The sequence below is a fragment of the Lygodium microphyllum genome, chromosome 2, assembly GCF_053477565.2.
Source record: "Lygodium microphyllum isolate KBCC chromosome 2, Lygodium_microphyllum_v1.1.10, whole genome shotgun sequence".
In the NCBI taxonomy this organism is placed as follows: domain Eukaryota; kingdom Viridiplantae; phylum Streptophyta; class Polypodiopsida; order Schizaeales; family Lygodiaceae; genus Lygodium; species Lygodium microphyllum.
Genome location: NC_141136.1, coordinates 48,785,201 through 48,807,258, shown reverse-complemented (window position 1 = coordinate 48,807,258; position 22,058 = coordinate 48,785,201).

Below are 22,058 nucleotides of genomic sequence, written 5' to 3'. Positions count from 1 at the left end.
AGCAGGAGGACGCTTGGGTGCCAGGGGGGGCTCTGGCTGTAAATCCCTCGCCTTCCGGGTCCTGCACAAGAGACTAACGTGACTCGGGATTGGATCTCGAGGCCCGCATACTAGTCTACGGGCGGAAACTTGGGATAGTAATCACAGGAAGGATTACTGGATAGCCTTCGGGCGGATTATGAATACGCCTACGGGCGGGAAACTCCTTGTATTGCAAAGATAAAAGGATATAATGATAATAAAGGAGTTGTTTGACATTGTTTTCTTTATGTCCTGTGATAAGATTACGTGAAGGAACCAGTGCTTAACAGGGCTAATCAAGGAAGCTGTTTGTATATGTCAAACTAATGTGGTAGGTAAGTACATAACTAAAACAAACCGAGGAAAGTGCGGGGGGATGGACCATGGGTCTGTCCTATGGATGGGTGGTCCCGGTTAGCCGGGAACTTTTCTCAAGGTCTTCGACGAACAGAGGATGATCGTCATCATCGAAACAAGTAACGAGAACGATGACTTAGAATTAACTATTACCCGATTTACGCTGTTTTAGGGGAACGGAATGGGACTATGCCTTATGGCAGAGAGGTCGAGCTTTGCATCCCTCTCGTTTCCCATTCTCCTTGAACCAAGTGCAGCTTGAATCCGCTTCAGACCGGGCGTTTCTACGTAAAGTAGTTCGATCGGGGCTGACGCTAGTTGCTGCTAGCTAATGACCAAACAGGAAAACCCAAATTCAGGTCGATCCTAAGTGGGAACGGCCAGGATACTTCCGCTACGTGGCAGACACGGGAAGACCTAGATCGCAAGTCCCGTAACATTCCATGGGAGTGCCGGGCGGAGCTTTCTAGACATCCTTCCCGATGGACTGCTAAGACGTGTCCGGAAAGGTTCTAGTGGACACGTTACAGTTGGTATCAGAGCCGACTTACAATGGAATTGTTTTCATAAGATTTCATTAGAAGTGAAGTAAAGAATTTGTTCCTGTCCAAACATTTTCTCATCTTCAATACTGTCTTGCAGAATTACGAGGCGTGGAATAAGTTTTTGGTGTTCCGGATCATGTTTATGACCGTGATGCATTCCACGGATTATCGACAAAGGGTTGAGATGATGAACATCCTAGATCGCATTTACAATCCATCACCTGTGTACGTGGAATGGAGATGGATGGGTGTTACAGGGATTTATTACATAACTGCCTATCAAACTGCGTACCTTCAAATTAACTTGAAGAGAATCAAGTGGATGGAGGATTTGAAGATCGTAAAGCTGTTTGTCTTTATTGAGGCTCATGCAAACGCGACCCTACAGGTCGGAAGTCGAAGGGTTAACCAGAATAAGTATGTGTACGGGGAAGTGATTCAAAGAATCCCTGCCGACCGAATCAAGGTTTTGGGGCGTCGTGAGAAGAATGGATATCGAAGGAAGAGATACCCTAATCTTCCAATGAATTATCGATTCCTGAAAATCGATGACCCTAATCCGTACTACTACTCAGTTCCTGTAGCTAAATGCAATAATATCTTATTCTCCTCGAATTAATGTATTAACTTGTTCATCGGCCCAAGGAATAATTGTACCACGAAAGGGCTATGCTGATATGAATGGAATAAAACTTTTTAATCAACGATTGTCTTGACATGAATATTGATAAAAGTAATTTGGTCTTGGCTAAAAGAATACGAGGACGTAGTTCTGAAGAGTTAACAAAACGCCCACTTCAAAGAGAAGTAGATCATGAGATCAAGCCAGTAATAGGAGCTGTCCCAATTGCGAAGGGAACCTATAGAATATCTATATTGGAAGCAATTGAGTTGAAGGAACAACTCAAGCAACTACTAGATTAGGGCTACATCCGTCCTAACAGTTCACCTTGGGAAGCACCAGTATTGTTCCAGAAAAGAAAGATGGGACACTTCGACTATGTATTGATTACCGTGGGGTGAATCAATCAACAGTCAAGAACAAGTATCCTATTTCTAGAATAGATGAGCTTCTTGATCGCCTTCAGGGTGCCAAAATCTTCTCCAAGATTATCTTAGGCCTGGTTGTTATCGGATAAGGATCAAGGACGAGGATATTCCTAAAACGGCCTTCAATACAAGATATGGGCACTTTGAATTCTTGGTTATGTCATTCGGACTTACAAATGCACCTGCCACTTTCAATAGATTAATGCAGGATATTTTTAGGCCATATCTTGATGATTTCGTGCTTGTCTTCTTCGACGACATTTTAGTCTATTCTAAACAGGAAGAAGGTCATGAACCCCAACTACGGATTGTGTTGGAGACAATGAGGTCTCATAAGCTATATGCAAAAATGAAGAAGTGTGCATTCTTCAAACGTCAGATTGAATATCTAGGATTCATAGTATCATCAGAAGGAATATCAGTAGATCCAGCCAAAGTCAGAGATGTGCTTGAATGGCCAATACCAGTATCTGTCAAAGAGACACGTAGTTTTCTTGGCTTGACAGGATGGTATAGGATCTTTATCAAAAACTATGCCTTGATTGCAGCACCTTTGACAAAATTATTGAAGAAGCAAACGCCTATTACATGGTCAACTCCCGAACAAAATAGTTTCGACCAATTGAAGCAATGTTTGGTATCAGCACCTATTCTGAGACTTCCTGATCTCAGTAAGGAGTTCGAGGTAGTAACTGATGCTAGCATTCTTGCCTTGGGGTATGTTCTTATGCAGAAAGGTCATCCAGTAGCGTATTCTTCAAGGAAATTGAAGAGTCACGAAAAGAATTATGCCACTCATGATTTGGAGTTATTAGCTGTCATCCATGCTCTAAAGCTTGGAGACACTACCTTTTGGGTAACAAGTTTACTCTAGTAACAGATCATAAGAGCCTCAAATGGATTTTCACCCAGAACGAGCTCAACATGAGGCAACGTCGATGGATTGAAGTATTGGAGGAATATGATTTTGAAATCAAGTATCGACCACGGAAAGAGAATGTGGTTGCCGATGCACTCAGTCGCAAGGCATTCCTAAACTCCCTAATCTTACAGAATCCATCAACGGCCAGATCTCTGGCTACAAAGGTATCTATGCCAAGCAACCCTATACTCGAGCTAGCTAGAGAGGAAGGATGCCATGATCTAGCCTATCAAAGGATGCCAAGGAAAAAATTTCTATCAAGGACCAGGAACAAAAGCTAGAGGCTAAGTATCGTGAATTCTCTGTCAGTAGTGGACTTGTCTACTATAGGATGAGAGTATATATACGAGCAAGCCAGTTATTTAAATAGAAGATATTGTGCGAAGCTCATGATTTCACTTTATCGGGACATCAAAGCTACGAAGGATAGACAGAAGGCATACACGGATTTGAAGTGTTAAGATAGAATAATTGAGGAAGGAGACATGGTCTTCATTCACGTATGCCCAAAGAAGAGTTCTCTATCCTTAGGAGATTGCAGGAAGCTAAGTCCAAGGTATTGTGGACCATACAAGATCCTCAAGTGCTTAAGACCTAATGTTTATGGACTGCAACACCCTGAAAACCTAAAGGTTCATAAAGTATTCCATAACAGTCTATTGAAGAATGAAGTACGTACCTAGCACTAATCATGTACTTGATGGCCAACAGATTGTAATGCCTAGTCAAGGAGTCTTTGAACTAAGGCCGACAAGATTTTTTGATGCTAGGGTGAGACAACTGAGATCCAGAACCTTGAGAGAATGCCTCGTCCAGTGGAAAGATCATCCTAAGGAGGATGCTACCTGGATGGATGAAAGCTCCCTCAAACTTTGACGTCCCCAGTTTACCTCGAGATGAGGACATCTCGATTCTTCTAAGGGGGAGAGAATGTAATATTTCCGCGTACCGTGTACGGTAAATATTAACTTTCCGCACGTCATATGAATCTCGTGCAAGGATTATCACTAGTGCCAGCAGTTGATCTATAGCTACACGCGGGGAATAGAGACACTCCATCTTACGAGAATAGGGCCGGGGGATTCAAACCGCATAACCGCGGGAGAACAGCCTCTTGGGAAGAGGTCAAGAGGATAAAGGTAAAATTAGTGCAAATTTTTTTATTATCCTCCCCAGCCGATGTGTGGCTGGGGGAAAGGGATGGGCTGGTATGGGACGTATGAGGAAGGAAGGATGGGAGAGAGACATGCAGGGCCACGTGGGGAGGACCCCTCTCTCCCAAGGACCTATAAGAACCCCCTCTAAGGGGAGGGCACTGTGAGAGAGGAGGCGGCCGTGGACAGAAGGACTGTGTGCCGTGAGGGGAGGATCGTGTGAAGGCCGGCTGTGGAGGAGAGGCCGTGAAGAAGTAGCTGGAGGAGACTAGGCTGCCGCCCATATTCGCCAGTCTGCCAGGCCGCCTTGCTGCCGCCGAACTGCCGCCACGTTGCCGCCGAACTGCCAGTTGCCGCCGTGCTGTCACGAACCCCCCCTGCTCGTCATCGCTGCCACTCAGTCTGGCCGCCACCCAGTCCGCCATGGTCGCCGTGAAGCCGCCGGCTGCTTCAATCCGCCGTTGGATCCCCCCACGTGTCTGAGAGAAGCTTCTTAGAAGCTTCTCTAAAGAAGCTTCTAAGGGGGCTTCTTAAGCCCCCCTTCCCACTACCTTTTTCCCCCCCCATGAGTCTTTCCACACCCCCTGAAATTCAGAAGAGAAGGAGGTGACACGGGGAGGCCTCGTTAAGCCCATTATTTTTACCCCGGGATGCAATTCCCCTTTCCCGTTTTATCACCACACAACCGTATTAGCCGGTGTAAGCCCTCCTCGCGAATTCCCAACACAAGACCTTCACTCCGATCACCCATAAGCCTTCTAGGCTCGGATTCAAAGCTCCGTTCCGCTGGATCCTCCAAAAGTCCAATTTCTTCCCCTCGGATTTGGAAGAGGAAGCCGTAAGGCCTTCCTATCAAAGTTGCATAAGCTCCCTAGACCCAGGGCTTGTAGAGAAGAAGAGGGGTTCGTAAACACCCTTCCACAATATCTTTTAACCTCGGGACCTTGAAGAGATGAAGGGGTAGCTTACGAGCCTTCCCACTAATCACTTACAAGGCCGGTCCTTGGATTTTTGGAAGAAGAAGAAGAAGAACTCTAATGTCCTATTCTTGCAAGGCCCATTCGCAAGAGCCCTTTTCCGCGGACATCATCATAAGACCCACAAAATCCTTCCAAAAATCCGGAATTTCAAGGTGGATTAAAGCTCTCTTGTGCAAGGGATATCATAAGAACCCTAAGGCTTGCCAAGGTAAATTCCGCAAGTCGGAACGTCGGTCAAGGAAGCCACATATCCAGGAGAATTGCGCATACAAGGGAGACGGATCAAGGTCATAAGACTGCAAGCCAAGGTCCATAAAGGCTAACTGGAGATCGAATTCACGATGGCTTCTAGAAAGATCATAAGGTGCGATGCGGGAGGTTCACCCCGAGCATACGTGGATATTTCCCGGAGACCGCAAGTCCAGGTTTTATCTATTTGGATTCCACACAAAAGTATTGAATTATGCACGATAACTTCACGGATTAGGAAGCACTCATGCATGCTCGAATTCAATTAGTCAAGTTAAATGCAATTGGAACATGAATTGGTTATTTGAACATTTTTAGAAATAGCTTAAGATATGGAAATTGATCATTGGTACGTTCAATGGAGTTAATGAAAAGAGCATAAGGTGTCTATGCATTTGCAGGACCTTATTAGTAAGCTTCCTTTTTGTGCATTCTAAAGTGACGAGCCGAGGACAACTGTTGCCTCATTACAAGGTTGAACTTATTAAGGTACACCTTTATACTAGGCATGGAAAGATTAATGGCATGTCCCATTTTTAGATAGATCTTCCGTGTAATGATTCATGAGGGAAGGTTAACACCCATAAGACGTTATTCGAAAAGGAATAGAAGGCACGAAATTGACCTATGAACTTGCAAAAGGCATGATTATTTGATGTAAGTCCTAGTAGAACCTAGGAAAGTTAATGTCCGGATTATCAGGCATTTTTGCTTTGCTAAGAAAGGATAGGGTTATTGTGAACCATGTGATGCGTAGAATAGTGGATCGCATGTATTGGTGTAGTTGTAACTATTGATCTAGTTTAATACCTTTGGGAAAGGTTCATCCTTGTCGCAAGACAAGTATATTGTGTTGTCTAAATCACATATACCACAAGGGATTCATTTGGGCATGGTTCAGTCGATATGGTAAGTATCCCAAGTGCTAACTAGGGTTTGGTGCGGCAAGAATTCGACCTAGTTTTACATTTGCTGCCAAGTTAGAACCGCAAACCCTAAGATCTCACACACCTTCGAAATGTCGAGTCAATTGGGTGCTTACGCATGAAATGATCTAAGGTTTTATCCTAAGGATCATGATGAAACTCCGACGGAGTTGCCTATTTCTAGGACCATGGGCCAACCTAATTAGGAATGGGTTGGAGGATACCCTAAACCCTGCTACTCGGCTGGAGGAAATTCCGTGACGGAAATACGCTAAGCAATGGGTAGAATGATCCCGTGGAATAGACGCAATACATGGGCAAAAAGCTGCAACATTGTATAGACTTGAGATTTGCCCACAATAGAGTTTTGTCATCTCTCGAGATGAGGTTGGAAAGTTATTGAAGGAGTTTAACCTACACAAGAGGATGACTAATCATCTTGTTACTCACTTTCCTTGGGAATAAATTGCCAAGGGAAAAGGGAAGTTAAGTATTTGCCTTGAAGCAAATGACCAGACTATAACTAAAGCGACATGGTCGCTGGAACCTACCTAAAGTATGGGTAGGGTGTGACCCTAACCCAAGATTGATAGGAATCTTGCCAAGATGCAATTGATTCCGGATCGAATGCGGGTTGCATTCGGAGGAAAGAAATCATTTCTTAACAGTTTGCTAGCCAAACGACCATTGGAATTTGATTGTACTTGTAACAGTTAGAAAAGCATTGTTTGCATTGTTTGCTCAATGAACTAAAGGAGGAAAACATATCTAAATGCTTCAGGTTGAAGGCCTGAAGGTAGAGGCAGCTTCAGTTACCCCCGATTGCCTGCCTAACCCTAACCAAGGGGGTTGTGAACCGCGCCGGGTACGTGGACCGAACCCGCCGTGAGAGGTCTCTCCGTTGAGTTCTACTTGGAGCAGGAGGACGCTTGGGTGCCAGGGGGGGCTCTGGCTGTAAATCCCTCGCCTTCCGGGTCCTGCACAAGAGACTAACGTGACTCAGGATTGGATCTCGAGGCCCGCATACTAGTCTACGGGCGGAAACTTGGGATAGTAATCACAGGAAGGATTACTGGATAGCCTTCGGGCGGATTATGAATACGCCTACGGGCGGGAAACTCCTTGTATTGCAAAGATAAAAGGATATAATGATAATAAAGGAGTTGTTTGACATTGTTTTCTTTATGTCCTGTGATAAGATTACGTGAAGGAACTAGTGCTTAACAGGGCTAATCAAGGAAGCTGTTTGTATATGTCAAACTAATGTGGTAGGTAAGTACATAACTAAAACAAACCGAGGAAAGTGCGGGGGGATGGACCATGGGTCTGTCCTATGGATGGGTGGTCCCGGTTAGCCGGGAACTTTTCTCAAGGTCTTCGACGAACAGAGGATGATCGTCATCATCGAAACAAGTAACGAGAACGATGACTTAGAATTAACTATTACCCGATTTACGCTGTTTTAGGGGAACGGAATGGGACTATGCCTTATGGCAGAGAGGTCGAGCTTTGCATCCCTCTCGTTTCCCATTCTCCTTGAACCAAGTGCAGCTTGAATCCGCTTCAGACCGGGCGTTTCTACGTAAAGTAGTTCGATCGGGGCTGACGCTAGTTGCTGCTAGCTAATGACCAAACAGGAAAACCCAAATTCAGGTCGATCCTAAGTGGGAACGGCCAGGATACTTCCGCTACGTGGCAGACACGGGAAGACCTAGATCGCAAGTCCCGTAACATTCCATGGGAGTGCCGGGCGGAGCTTTCTAGACATCCTTCCTGATGGACTGCTAAGACGTGTCCGGAAAGGTTCTAGTGGACACGTTACAAGGATGCTACTATGTAGTCCTTGCTCCCCTCCAGTATGTTCTTCCAATGATCCAATACGTTGTGCCGAAAAACTTTTTGGCACAACTCTCTCATATGAGCCATCAACCTCCTCCCCTCCTCATCATTTATGATGATAGCTCCTATCCTAATCATCTACAAGGTATCCATACCCCTCTAGAGTATGTCTAATATGTGTCCTCTCCCACCTACGATTGCACTCCTGGGCATATCCAGGAAACCCATGTATATCTGGTGTACCCACTGGGGTGATATCTCTTAGAGTAGCACCCATAGGGGCGCCACCTATGGATGGCTGAGAATGGAGTGATTGGAGTAGACATCCCCACGTGTGACAAATCCCACAAGTGACGCAACTCCAGCAAAACAACGAGACGGAGACACTGTGTCAATATCTCCACAACAAACACTTGAGCCACCCTCTCTTGAACCTGCACAAGAGCGAGGATTAGCATTTGTATCTCGAGCCAACCACAGGCTCATTGCATCCACATCTTTGCAGTATTCCCCAGAACCACTTCCTCTGTCCGGTCCAAGTCCAAAGCGTCGACCTCATCTACTGAAAAGAGAAGCATCACAGTGTGCTGAATTAGATCTAACGGAGTGACCTAATAGTGTCTGAGACATCTCCTAGTCTACCATATCTCCAAATCGAGCCATCTGATCTAGAGACATATATGTGAAGATCTCATATAGCTCCTCATCGCTCATCCCTTGACTCATCGTGCTATCCAAATATCCACAAAGGTCAACTGCACAAACAAAAATTGTTGTTAGCATAATCAATATAAAGATTCAAGTAAAGAACGGTAATATAACTCTTTAAAAAAACGATCTTCCTTAAAATGCGTATTTTAAAGTACCTTTATAAGCGATTCATCAACGAATTGAGTAGGTGGATGCTCCAAGTTTGGCGTAGCCTATGGTCCCATGTCAATCTCCTGACACAATTGCACATACACTAGAAGGCCGATAGAAAGATCACCACAAAGGATGAGTCTACCTCATTCTCAAAGAATTATTGGCCTCCTATATTTTCATCATTGTTACCTTATTCTATCTCCTCTACATGCTCCAAGATTTAGGTGCCTCCACCCCTTGCAATATCAACCCCTCTATCCACATATTGTTCTCATCTATGCTAGGAACATTGCTTTCATCATATACTCTCGCACTTCGAGGAGCTGAATGTACAATATACCACCATTGTGGTTGTCAAGGGTTTTGATAGAAACTTACCTATTGTTCAAAATCACATATAAGAGAGATTTAGCATTTGTGGCATATAACATGTCATAATATAATTTGAAAAAACATGAGTTCATGCACCTGTTCACAATGGATAGGCAATACAAATACTCCTTCCAGTATCACTTTGAACCACTACACATCGAATAAGATCATGGAGTAGATACAGTAATCCACCGTGATAATACTTTGCAAGTTCCCAAAATACTCCATCTCATCTATAACAGTGTTTGGATCCATGGCTCACCGTTGGCTCTCTTGTTCGAACTTTTCTATGATACCACAATCCATTGTGGAGCGCATTTTGTTGATATGCTCCATGTGGAAATGTTTTTGGCACAACCATGCCACACTGTATATTTTATACTGTATATTAAAATAGCTAATTAGTTGTCACATATAAAATCTAGATATGACAACTTATAAAACATGTGGTCACCTTTGGACTACACCCCTCGAGAATTCCCACTCCTTCGTTGAGACCTCCACCCCTTCCAAGAGGCTGTGATAAAAGCTCCATGTAACCATCCCATTGACATAAACCACGACATTTCCTCTGGGGCCTCGGGATATTGAATCAGTTTATGGCACATACTACGTCGAAATTCGAATCTTGCTTCTTCTTTATCTTTCTTGGCTTGCTCTAGCTTGCTCGTACCTAGCGAGCCACATCTCTATGTAGGAATGGTGCAACATACAAAAACGATTTAGCTTCTCCTCCGTTGCAGCATACATCCTTTTTTCTATCCCATTTTCAACCACCACATCTCCGGTTAGTCTATCATTGTCATTCAGGGACCATAGCATACTATTGTCTGAATCCATTGTTTTGGTAGCCACTGTAAAATATGCACTAATGCCTCAGACACCAACTAGCCTTCAACCATGCTATCTTCTCCGCTGAGTTCATTGTCGTACAAAGCCTTTCAAGGTTTTCATGAAGCATTGCAAGAAGAACATCCGTCGCGTATAGAGAGGTCCAACAATCTCAACTTCATCTATAAGATGTACCAAGAGGTGGGTTTGTATCGTGAGTATGTTGGTGGGCAGATACTTCTCAAAGAGACAAATCGTCTTCACTGCCCCCCGCCTTCGGATTCAATAGAGGATATCTTGATCTCCTTCTATGAGATCCATTGCACTAAATTTGACATCCTGTAAATCGACCCGTTGTCGTGCCGCTACGCGTACACCGTGTTAAAAAAATCTAGAGTGTGGCTTTCTTTTAGATTTAGAGAGCCAATGCCACTTTAGACATTGGTATTAGTGTCCATGGTTCAAAATATTAGATTTTTTTGGACAAGTTTTTAGTCAATTTTTTATATTCTAGATATTATCTATTGTAAACATCCATAAAAATATAGATAACTTCTAGATTAGGAGGACATGTAAAAGAAAGAATGTAGCTTTTAACTAATTTGAGAGGATTTTGTGTAAAACAAGAGATTAGCAAAATCAGGCGACGCGCGATCACTGTTTTTAGGTAGTGAACAGCACTCCGAAAGTGGGAGATGAAGAAGGAGTGATCTGGCAGGATTCTGGCCAAGTGTCCTGGTATTTAACCCCATTTTTGGAGCCATTGGAAGCATCAGATTGGTGATTCAAGCAGCATAGAGGAATGTATTATTTTGTACTTGTTTTTGTCTATTAGAGTTATATTTTTTCATAATGCTGAAAGAAACTGACAGGCTTCATCTCTGTTAGTATTATTCTATATTTTTCTAATGCTTTTTGGGAGTATTCTTCTACATCTCCAATCTCTTTGAACCCGTTCTCTTCCGTTTACTCCTCTCCTTGAATCTACCTACACCCTGTTATCTCTTATCTTCAAGAACTTGGCTTGAAACCTTCAACCCTTCTCTTGTCTCTACCATCTGCGAAGTCTAAGCTCTTAAACCTCCATATATTCTTCTCTTGCCAAACCCTTGTGGTGACCTTCAACCCTACGCATTGTGACATTGGTGAATCTGACGTGAAGGTCGGTGTAAGAGAAATCCAAGATGGGGGATTCTTCAAGAGATACTCTACAACAATTGGTGTGCATACTGCAGCAGACTCAGCAACAACAAATCCAAATGTTACAACAACAATAACAAAGGCAAAACGAAGAGAAGATTGATTCCATAGCTATCAAGGCCCTAGAGGAAGTTGGGTGTGAATTAAAATAGTTTAATGGTCAAAATATCTCGGTTTTTATTCACTTATATGTTGAAAAAATACTCTTCTTTGGTGTACCACAACATGCATGGAGCTATTATTTTGCCAGACTAGCCAAGCATGGTCTTCAACAAAGAATCCATGGTCTTTTTCAACAAGATGTGGATTGGTCTGCATTCAAAAAATCCCTATGCGAAGAATTCTTATTAGAAGACTCTGGCCTAATGACGAAGAAGAAAAGTTTTACTGAATGGGTTAAAAAACCCAACAAAGGTTTAGCTGCAATAGCTCTATACCATGAGTTTGAAAGTAAATTTGAAAAACTTGATGCTAAAGACCAATAAAATATGGAAGGTCAGAAGATTGAATTATTCCTTAAGGCTACAGATCCTATTCTGCAAGAGAAGCTTGTTGATCGCCTAGAAGATGCTACCTCCGAATTAGGAGTCAAGACTGCATGGACAAATGTTACTGAAGCAGTTAACATCATTACTCGAAGAGAGCGGATGCGATTAAGATTGGACTCTACTTCAACTTCAAGAACTCCATTGATGGAGCTTGTTTCACCTTCAAAATCTCCTATTCCTTTGACTAATCAACCAACTCTTTCTTCTTCTGTTCCTTCTAAAAATGATGTAATGGATGAACTCATTAAAAGCATGTGTGACCTTCATCTGAATCTTATAGAAATTAGTTCCAAAGTAGAGAAGCTGGATGTCAAAGCTGAAGAGCGAGGTTGAGCATCAACTCAAAGACCCATGAGAGAAGGCTTTAAAAGGTGCTGTATTTGGTGTAACAGCCAACAACATGACAAGACAGAGTGTTCTGCCTTCCATGAGGCTGAAGCACAGAAGCTCGTCTTTTGGAAAGACAGAAAAATTCATGCGGCTAAAACTGGTCTTCTACAAGAGCCAAATTTTGGCAACAGTGGAATGAAGAAAAGATTAAAAAATTTAGCTGTAAAGAATGCCTATGCAGCAATTGATGCAACTACCTATGGGCTGCAAATTGAGCCAATTAAATCAAGTTTGAAAGCATGTAAAGATAATGTGCAATCTAAAGTATGGATGCATGCGCTAGATCAAATAGAACATGGTAAAGTAGCCAAAGAAGATTTGGCTAACACCAGTCACTATATTTGAGGAATAACTGGTTGGAAAGAATCGCTAGATTCTTTTTTTGCCTTTGCACATTTGGCTGATGTCAATCATAAAGAAGTCTTGATTGAAGAAAAGAGAAGAAGAGAAGAAGAACAAGGGCCTTCCTCTTCTGGTTCTCCGAAACGTAGGTAACTAGAAGAATGCATGAACAACCAAAGCTTGTTGAAAATATAACCCCAAATCAAGAGATGGAAGATGTGCCATAAACAAAGAAGACCAAAGGAAAGAAGAAAGGCAAGCAGCCAGGCTACAAATTGCAGTCTGACATAGAATCTGCAAGCGATCTCAAACGAGTCCTAGAAGAACGAATTCTAGGAAGCAAAATTGACTTCACCTTAGGCAAAATTCTTGGAATTGCCAAATGTGAATTCCATAATGTAATTATTAATGTAATCAAAAGGAAAAGACAATATGTTGATAATGAATTTGAAGAAACAGTACATGCTTCTTTGCAAGTTCTTCGAGTTTTTGTACAAGATGAAGAGAAGTTTACTTTACAAGGAATTCAACTTGAAGCAGTTAAAGAATTAATTGCAGCAACAAAATTGAAGCTGAAGATAAAGAAAACATGAATGCAAAACTTAAAGAAGTGAAAGCTGAAAATGTAACGGTCGGCTGGTCCAAACCAGTTGGGCAGCCCACCTCTCAAAAAGAAGGTCGTCTATAGCACGTACATGAGGAAGAAGAGGCTGGTTCATTCCAAGTAGTCACTACTCCGGTATGCATTGGGCAAAAGCAACAACGGAGATAGTAGTCAAAATTGAAGAAAAAGAAACACCATGTATTGCACTCTTAGACCATGGCTCGGAGATAAAAATCATGGCAAGGAGTCTCTATGAAAGTGGCGGATGGCCCATAGATGTTGATCCAGGTTGGCAAATGAGAGCTATTGTAACCTGTCCACTTGTTCCCTTTCAGGACACGTTTTAGCAGTCCATCGGGAAGAGATTCTAGAAAGCTCCACTCGGCACTCCCATGGAATGTTACAGGGTTTGCGATCTAGGACTTCCCGTGTCTGCCACATAGCGGAAGTATTCCGGCCGTTCCCACTTAGGACCGACCTGAATCAGGGTCTCCCCTAATGGTCACTTTCCTAAATGGCAGCTAGCATCGAACCCCAAGCGAACTACTTTACGCAGAAACGCCAGGAACAAAGCGGATTCATGCTGCACTTAGTTCAAAGAGAATGGAAAACGAGAGGGATGCAAGGCTCAACCTCTCTGCCCACCATAAGGCATAGTCCCATTCCGTTCCCCTAAAACAGCATAAATCGGGATTCTAGTAACCTAAATCCTAGGTCAGCGCCCTTGCTGTTCATTTCCTTTGAAAAGAGCTTCTTGCTATCCATTCCGATTGAGAAAAGTTCCCAGCCAACCAGGACCACCCATCCGTAGGACGGACCCACGGCCACATCCACCGCACTTTCCTCAAGTTTGCTTTAGTTGTCTAATTACCTACCACATTTAGTTGGACATGCATCAAGCAGCTTCATTAATTAGCCAGTTAGACACTGATGCATTCACGTAATCTTAGCACTTGACATAGAAAAGCAGTGTCAAACAAGTTCCTTTACAACAGGTTATCTTATTTATCTTTAGAATACATAGGCTAATCCATAATTTGCCCGAAGGCAATCCATAATCCGCCCGAAGGCTATCCAGTAATCACCAAGGATTACTAATCCACGATTTTGCCCGTAGACTAGTATGCGGGCCTCGAGATCCAATCCTGAGTCACATTGGCCTCTTGTGCAGGGCCTGGAAGGCAAGGGATTTACAACTAGAGTCCCCCTGGGACCCAAGCGTCCTCCTGCTCCGTTGAGCACTCCAAGTAGCGCTCAATGGAGAGACCTCACGTGGCGGGTTCGGTCCACGTTCCTGGCGCGACTAACAACCCCCTTGGTGGTTGGGGTCAGGCAGATAGTCGGGGGTAACATAAGCTACCTCTCCCTTTAGGCCTTCAACCTGAAGCACTAAATATCTTTCCATCCTTTAGTTCCTTGAGCAAACAATGCAAACAGTGCTTCTAAACTATTACAAGCACAATCAATTCCAGTGGTCGTTTATGTGGCCAACTGCTAAGGAGTAAATCCTTCACTCTGAATGCATCTAACATTCGATCCGGGATCAATTGCAACTTGGCAAGATCCCCCAAGGGTTTGTTTGCTCACCCTTTTGTCCTTGGGTTAGGGCCATACCATGTTAATCCAACTTAACCAATACATTAGATTTCATAAATTAACAGTAACTCCTAGTGACCATGTCGCTTCAATTTGATTGATCCTTTACTTCCAAGAAAATACCTAACTCTCCTTAACTTGGAAACTTTTCCCAAGAAAGGTGAGGTAATAGGATGACTACTCATCCTCTTGTAAGTTAACTTGCGCAAGAACCTACCAACCTCATTCCAAGGAATGACAAAACTCTCTTGTGATCAAACCACAAGGCCATGCGACATTGCAACTTGTTGCACAAGTGTCGCATCTATTCCAAGGGATTATTTCACCCATTGAACGGTGTTTTCTGGTTAAGGAGTTATGATGAGACAAGAAGCACGGTTTAGGGTGTCTTCTTATCCAACCCAATCCTAATTGCACTAGGTCGACGTTTGGTCCTAGGGATTCCAACTCAATCTGAGTTTCAACATTTGAACGAATGATCCTTAGGTAGAAACCCTAGATCGTTACTTGCATGAGTGTCCTCTTGACCCTTCATTTCATGAATGTGGGTTGGACCTTTGGGTATGAGGGTTTCGACTTGGCAACAAAGTGCGAAACTAGGCCAAATCCTTAACGAGCTAAACCCTAGCTAGCGCTTGGGGTATTTATAGTATCATGCCTATATGAATCCCTTGCGGGTTATGTGATTTAGATAATTCGATCTACTTGTCTTGTGACAAGGACAAACCATTCCTAGAGATGTTAACTTGATCTAAAGGAGAAACTAAATGCAACATATCACAATACATGTAAACACGTGATTCATTGCTTCTTCGTACCACTAAATTTGCAATAACCCTAACCTTTCTTGTTAAAATCAAAATGCATGATAATTTACAGAATAACTTTCATTGAACCTACTAGGACTTACATTCAAGAATCATGCCTACAACTCTTTTTCTAAGCTTTTAGAATTTTCATGCTTTAATAAATCATGCAACCTTCTCCAAATGCAACTTGATGAAATGAAGTTTGCAAATACGTAACATGCAACCCCTAGATACAACAACCTCGAAAATGAAGTTCATGCGACACAAGGCTAGTATTGATTTAATCCATTTCCAAGCATCCTTTTCCCATGCAACTTACAATATTGGAGTTTATTTTCAATGCCGTGAAATGGAAGTTAACAATTTCCTCATGCGAATCATAACGAAGGAAATTAGTGACTAAATGCAAGATACTCCTTTCCTTCACGGCCAATGCACTTAACAATTTCATTCCTTTGCCCTAAGTAATAGGCGTTTAGACTCATTAAATTGGAAATGCACTAAAATTAGCAACATGTAGCCAATCTCCTAAGATGGACAATTCTAGAAATGCAACATTCCAATTTCATGACATGCACCAACCTTGTCTAACGTTTAAAGAAATAATTTATCAAGTGTAGATTTATCGCTACCACATGCATTAATGATACGCGCAAAAATGCATTCTTTCTTATGAAATTAAGCGTGCCTAAATCATCTCTTTATGTGAAAATAAACTCGAAAAAAAAACGTGGACTTGTGGGCTGGGGGAGATGTCCACGTGAATGTTAGGAGATGAACCTCCCGCAAGCGTGCCTTGCGACTTCCTGGGGGCCATTGTAGGTGTGATTACGGACTTCCAGTTCGTGATCAGTGAATCTCCTCAGCCTTGGAAAGCAACCTCAATATCTTGCCCTTCTCCCTATCGTACGCAGGAGATACCTTCACCGAACTTCGGATCTTTAAAAGGCCAGGCTTGTGAGATTTGGGCTTAAGGGATTTGGACTTATGGGATTTGGGCGTATGGGATTGGAGCTTTGTTTGTAGAAATGGGGCTCTTACGAATTGAGCTATGGGAATAGAGGCTTTATGAGGACTTATGATAATTGGAGTTTTACGAGGAAGCTGCAGGAAGAGAGCTTAATGAGCTCAATCTTAAACCTAGGAAGGCCGCAGGAACAAGGCCAAAGCCTTATCCCTTAGAAGCTGTGGGAATGGGGCTTTAAGGGAAGGTTTTTAAACCCCCCCTCCCCGCGGCGTGGAACCCGTGTGCACAAGGCCTTAGGACTTGTACTTTAGAAGCTTCCAAAAGCTTCTAGGAAGCTTCTGCTCCCCAGGAAACCACGTGGGATCAAAGGAAATGATTGAGGGGAATTAGGAAAGGAAGGATGACGTCGAATGGGGGGGGGATTTGACTTGCTGGGCACTTGGAGCCATGACCATCACCAGTAATGCGATGGCGCCTTCAGTCGAGCAGGATGGGGGCGAGGTCGGTGCACTGGTGCAAGTGGTGGGGGAGTTCTCGGAGGACGGGGAGCATGCTGTGGAGGACGTGCTTCCTCTTCTGAGCAAGCCAAGCAAGATGGGGGCGATGGAAGCTTGCTCTCTCACTCCTCTCCCTCAGCATGGCGTCGTCCTCTGATCTCTCTACCTTTCCCCCCCTAAGCTAAGAGGGTTTATATAGGCCTTAAGGGGTGGGGAGAGAAGCTCCCCACGTGGCCTCTGCATGGCTCCCCCCCTCCCCATGCAGCCCACAACTCCACCAAGCCCATCCCTCCCCACACTCCCTCTCCTCCAGCCATGCATCAGATGGGAAAAAGGGATAAACATAAAAAAATTTGCATTAATATTATCATTTTGCCCCTCCCAAGAGAGTGTTTCTCTGCGGTTATGCGGATTTGAACCCCCGGCTCAATTTGCCAATGCGGAGGTCCCATTTTCACGCGTGCAGGTTACGAATTAGACTACCGGCAATTAGAATGCGGAAGATAACCTTGCATGGGGTTTACGCGGCATGCGGGAAGTCAATATTTAGGAGCAGGATTATTACAGCTGTAAACAACTCTTCTGGAGAGTTATATGCTGCATGCCCTAATGTGCACGTAACTCTGGAGACATAAAAGACAATTGTCACTTTTTTATTCAAGACTCTTGTAGTCACCCTATCATTCTTGGGCAACCTTACATTTCTGAAGCCCGCTTGAAAAAAAAAGCTCTTGATGATAGTTCTTCCTATGCTCAAATTCGAAGCAAGGATAATGAACAAGCTGTCCAATTTCTTACTATGTGTTTTAACCATCATTGAAACAGAGATGCACTACAAGATATAGGCCTTATACCGACGTTAAAAGAGACGAAAATGCAAATAAATTTTTTTTTTCCCAATCGTCACAAAAAGCATCGTTATTGGCGACGCCATAGAACAGTCGGTATTAGCATCGCTATCAGTGTCAGTATTGGCATCGGTATCAGCGTTGCATTTGCGACACTAATACCGACGCTGATAGCGATGGTTTGCGACAAAACTAACGAAGCCAATAATGATGCGAGTAGTAAAATTTGCGACGCTAATAGCGACAGTAACAGGGAAAAAAATTTGTGGCAGGACAGCAAGCTGCCCTGCCACCTATAGCATTGTGTGCTTTTTTAGAGTCATACAAAATAGTTTCTGCACTATTTACAATGTGCTTGCAAACAAAAAAAAAAGTATACTGAAATCATAACATTGATACATGAAATAAATACATGATCGCATAATAAGAGATTGGTACAATCATGACAAGATATCACTAATACATAGAAAATGTCTACATAGATCAGGCGACCCAAAAATAAAGGTGTGTGAGCTCTAGGGATCCAAGGGCGAGCTACATATCCTCGCCCTCCGAAAGCTCGTCCCACCACAAAAGAGCATCGAACAGACTCTGCAAAATAAGAAAGAACACATAAGTCCACCATACAATAATGCATTCTAATTAAACATGGTAACTACGGACAAGAAAGATGAGTGACTTACAGGGCCGCCGCATCTATACAATCGATCGATCAATGAAGTGAGATAGTGCCTCTCTGTATATCGAGTCTCAAGGCCGGTCAGATCACGATTTGTAATGGAGTGCTACAAAGAAAACAAAATGCTAACTATTAGAAACATGATTGTTAGTACAAAGGATATTGCGAAAAAATAAACAAGCAAAACAAAAGAAAAACTTACAAAGTCCTCCAAATATGTCCTGTGGCCGCCACTCCCAAGATGATGGACCACTCTGACCTCGAGTCGTGCCCTTTCTGCCTCGCGCTGCTGACTCCAATGTCCTGGAGAATTGGTAGCCTCCTCCCTCAGTCGACGCCAATCGTCTGCATCTAACCACTTGGGCTTTGTATCCCCACTCTTGATTGCCTTGCATGCATCGGATCGTCTGTGTGACATATATACACGCATGCAATCCATCATCCATCCCGTGGAAAATCTATCTACTGAGGCTGAAACAGGAAACTCCTCATACGAGGATGCTACTATGTAGTCCTTGCTCCCCTCCGGTATGTTCTTCCAATAATCTAAGCCATTGTGCCGAAAAACTTGTTGGTACAACTCTCTCATGCGAGCCATCACCCTCCTCCCCTCATCATTCATGATGATGGCTCCTGGCCTATCATCGACTAGATATCCATATCCCCCTAGAGTCTACCTAAGATGGATCCTCTCCCATCTGTTTCCACACTCCTGGGCATATCCCGGAGACCCCTGTGCATTCGGTATACCGACTGGGGTAATATCTCTCGAAGTGGCACCCATAGGGGTGCCATTGTTGATGGCTGAGGAGTAACTAGAGTAGACGTCCCCACAAGTGTGACAAATCCCTGAGGTGACGCAACTCCAGCTAAACAACGAGATGGAGACACCGCATCTATGCCTCCACAGCATCCACTTGAGCATGAGCCATGCTCGCTGGAAGGGCCATGAGAGCGAGAGTCGCATTTGTATCCTGTGTTGACTACAGGCTCACTGCATCCGTATCTGCGCAGCATCCCCCTGACCCCGAAGCACTCCCTTCCTCTAGCCCAAGTCTCGAGCAGCGAGCTCGTCTACTCGAAGATGAAGCATCTGATCGCGATTAAGTAGATCTAGTAGAGCCCCTGACAAAGACCGAGACCTCTCCTGGTCTGCCATATCTCTGAATCTCACGATCTAGTCTGGAGACATGCATGTGAAGATATCTTGTAACTCCTCATCGCTCATCCCTCGACTCATCCTGAAAATGTCACCTGCACAAACAAAAAATGATGTTAGAATAATTAATTTGGATCATACAAAGCATAGTAATATAAATCCTAAAGAAAAATATCTCACTTAAAATGTATATCTTATGTACCCTTATAAGCGATTGGTCAATGAATTGAGTAAGTGGATGCTCTAAGTATAAAGTATCCTATGGTCCCATGTCAATCTCCTGACACAACTCCGCATACACTGGAAGGTCGATAGACATGTCACCACAAAAGGATGAGTCCACCTCATTCCCAAAGAATTCTTGGACTCCTGTATTTCCATCATTGTTAGCCGATGTTGGCTCCAAGCTTTCGGTGGCCTCCACCCTTGTAATATCAACCCCTCTATTTGCATATTATCTTCATCTATGCTCAAAACATTGCTTTGATCATATACTCTTGCACTTCGGGGAGTTGAAGGTATAATATACCACCATCAAGGTTGTTGGGGGTTTGGATAGAAGATTACCTGTTCACAAACACGTACAAGAGAGTTCAAACCATTGTGACATAAACCATGTCGTAATACAATTAGCAAACAAATGAGTCCATGCACCTATTCACAATGGGCCGGCAACACAAAGGTGTCGCGCAAATCTGTCCATTTTTTTTCGAAATCCATTTCGAGAAATCCAGATGGACCTCGTCAAATTGTTGCTCCAGCTCCTCCAAGTACCACTTTGAACCACTACACATCGAATAGTATCATTGAGAAGCTACGGTAATCCACCGTAACAATACTTTGCAAGTTCCCAAAATACTCCATCTCATCCACAACCGTGTTTGGATCCGTTGCTCGTCGTCGGCTCTCTTGCTCGAACCTTGTCATGATACCATAGTCCATTATGGAGTGCATTTTGTCAATATACTCCACGCAAAAATGCCATCCACGTGACCACATTGCACTATATATTTTTTATTGTACATTGAAACACTCAAATTAGATGTCGCATATAAAATTTAGATACGACAAATCCTAAATCCCTCATCACCTTTGGACTACATCCCCTTGAGAATTCCCACTCCTCCATTGAGACTTCTGTCCCTTCGCGAGATGCTGCGGTCAAAGCTACATACAACCATTGTGTTGACATGAACCGCGGCATCTCCTCCATGCCCTCGGGATATCAAATCGGTTGATGACGCGTACTACGTCAGAATTCAGCTCGCGCTTCCTCTCGATCTTGTCTAGCAATCTGGTACTTGGTGAGCCACGTCTCCATAGAGGCATGGTGCAGCATACAAAAGCGATTCACCTTCTCCTCCATTGAGGCATCCATTCTTTTTCCTACCCCATTTCCAACCACCACATCTCCAATTAGTCTATCATTGTCCTTTAGCAACCATAGCATTTGGTTGTCTAGATCCACCGTTGGTAGCCATTGTGAAATATGCACTAGCGCCTTAGACACCAACCAACCTTCAACCATGCTACCTTCTGGCCGAGCTCGTTGTTGCACAAAGCCTTTCAAGGTTTTCATGAAGTACTCCAAGAAGAACATCCATCGCGTATGGATAGGTCCAGCAATCTCCACTTCATCTTCAAGATGCACAAGAAGGTGGATTTGTATCGTGAGCATGCTGGTGAGCAGGTATTTCTCAAAGAGAGAGACCGTCTCCACTACTCCCTGCCTTGCAGATTCAATAGAGGACGTCTTGATCTCCTTCTGTGAGATTCATTGCACCAAAGTTGACAACCTGTAAATGGCCCCGCGTATTTCTGGAGTAAGACATCCTACGATCGCGATTGGTAGTACAAACTGCCACAAATGAGAAAGCATTATGAATAATGGCTACACTCCAAATAGCAAAATGCACACGCCAATTACAATCCATTCGTAGTACAAACCTAACATATCTTATGCCAGGCATGGGATTTTAGCCCTAATAATTGGTCTTTAGAAAATACAGACCTGAGAGAACACATCATACCCATTGATGTGCAGATAGACTTGACTACTTGCTTCACAATGTGCTCTTATTTAGTGACAAAACCCAAGGAGCGCGAGGAAGCTGCACGCGACCATCAGCACTCGACTACAGCCAAAGTGCCTCCATCTTACCTACCTCCTTCAAATCCATTCCTACCCCTATAGTGTCTCCCTTTCCTGTGATGTGGTCCCATAGCAAGCTGCCCACATTCTTGAAAATATGCATGGGATCCAACAAGTGGTTGACCTGTAAGTGGGTCCAATATGGCGACTCGTAGAA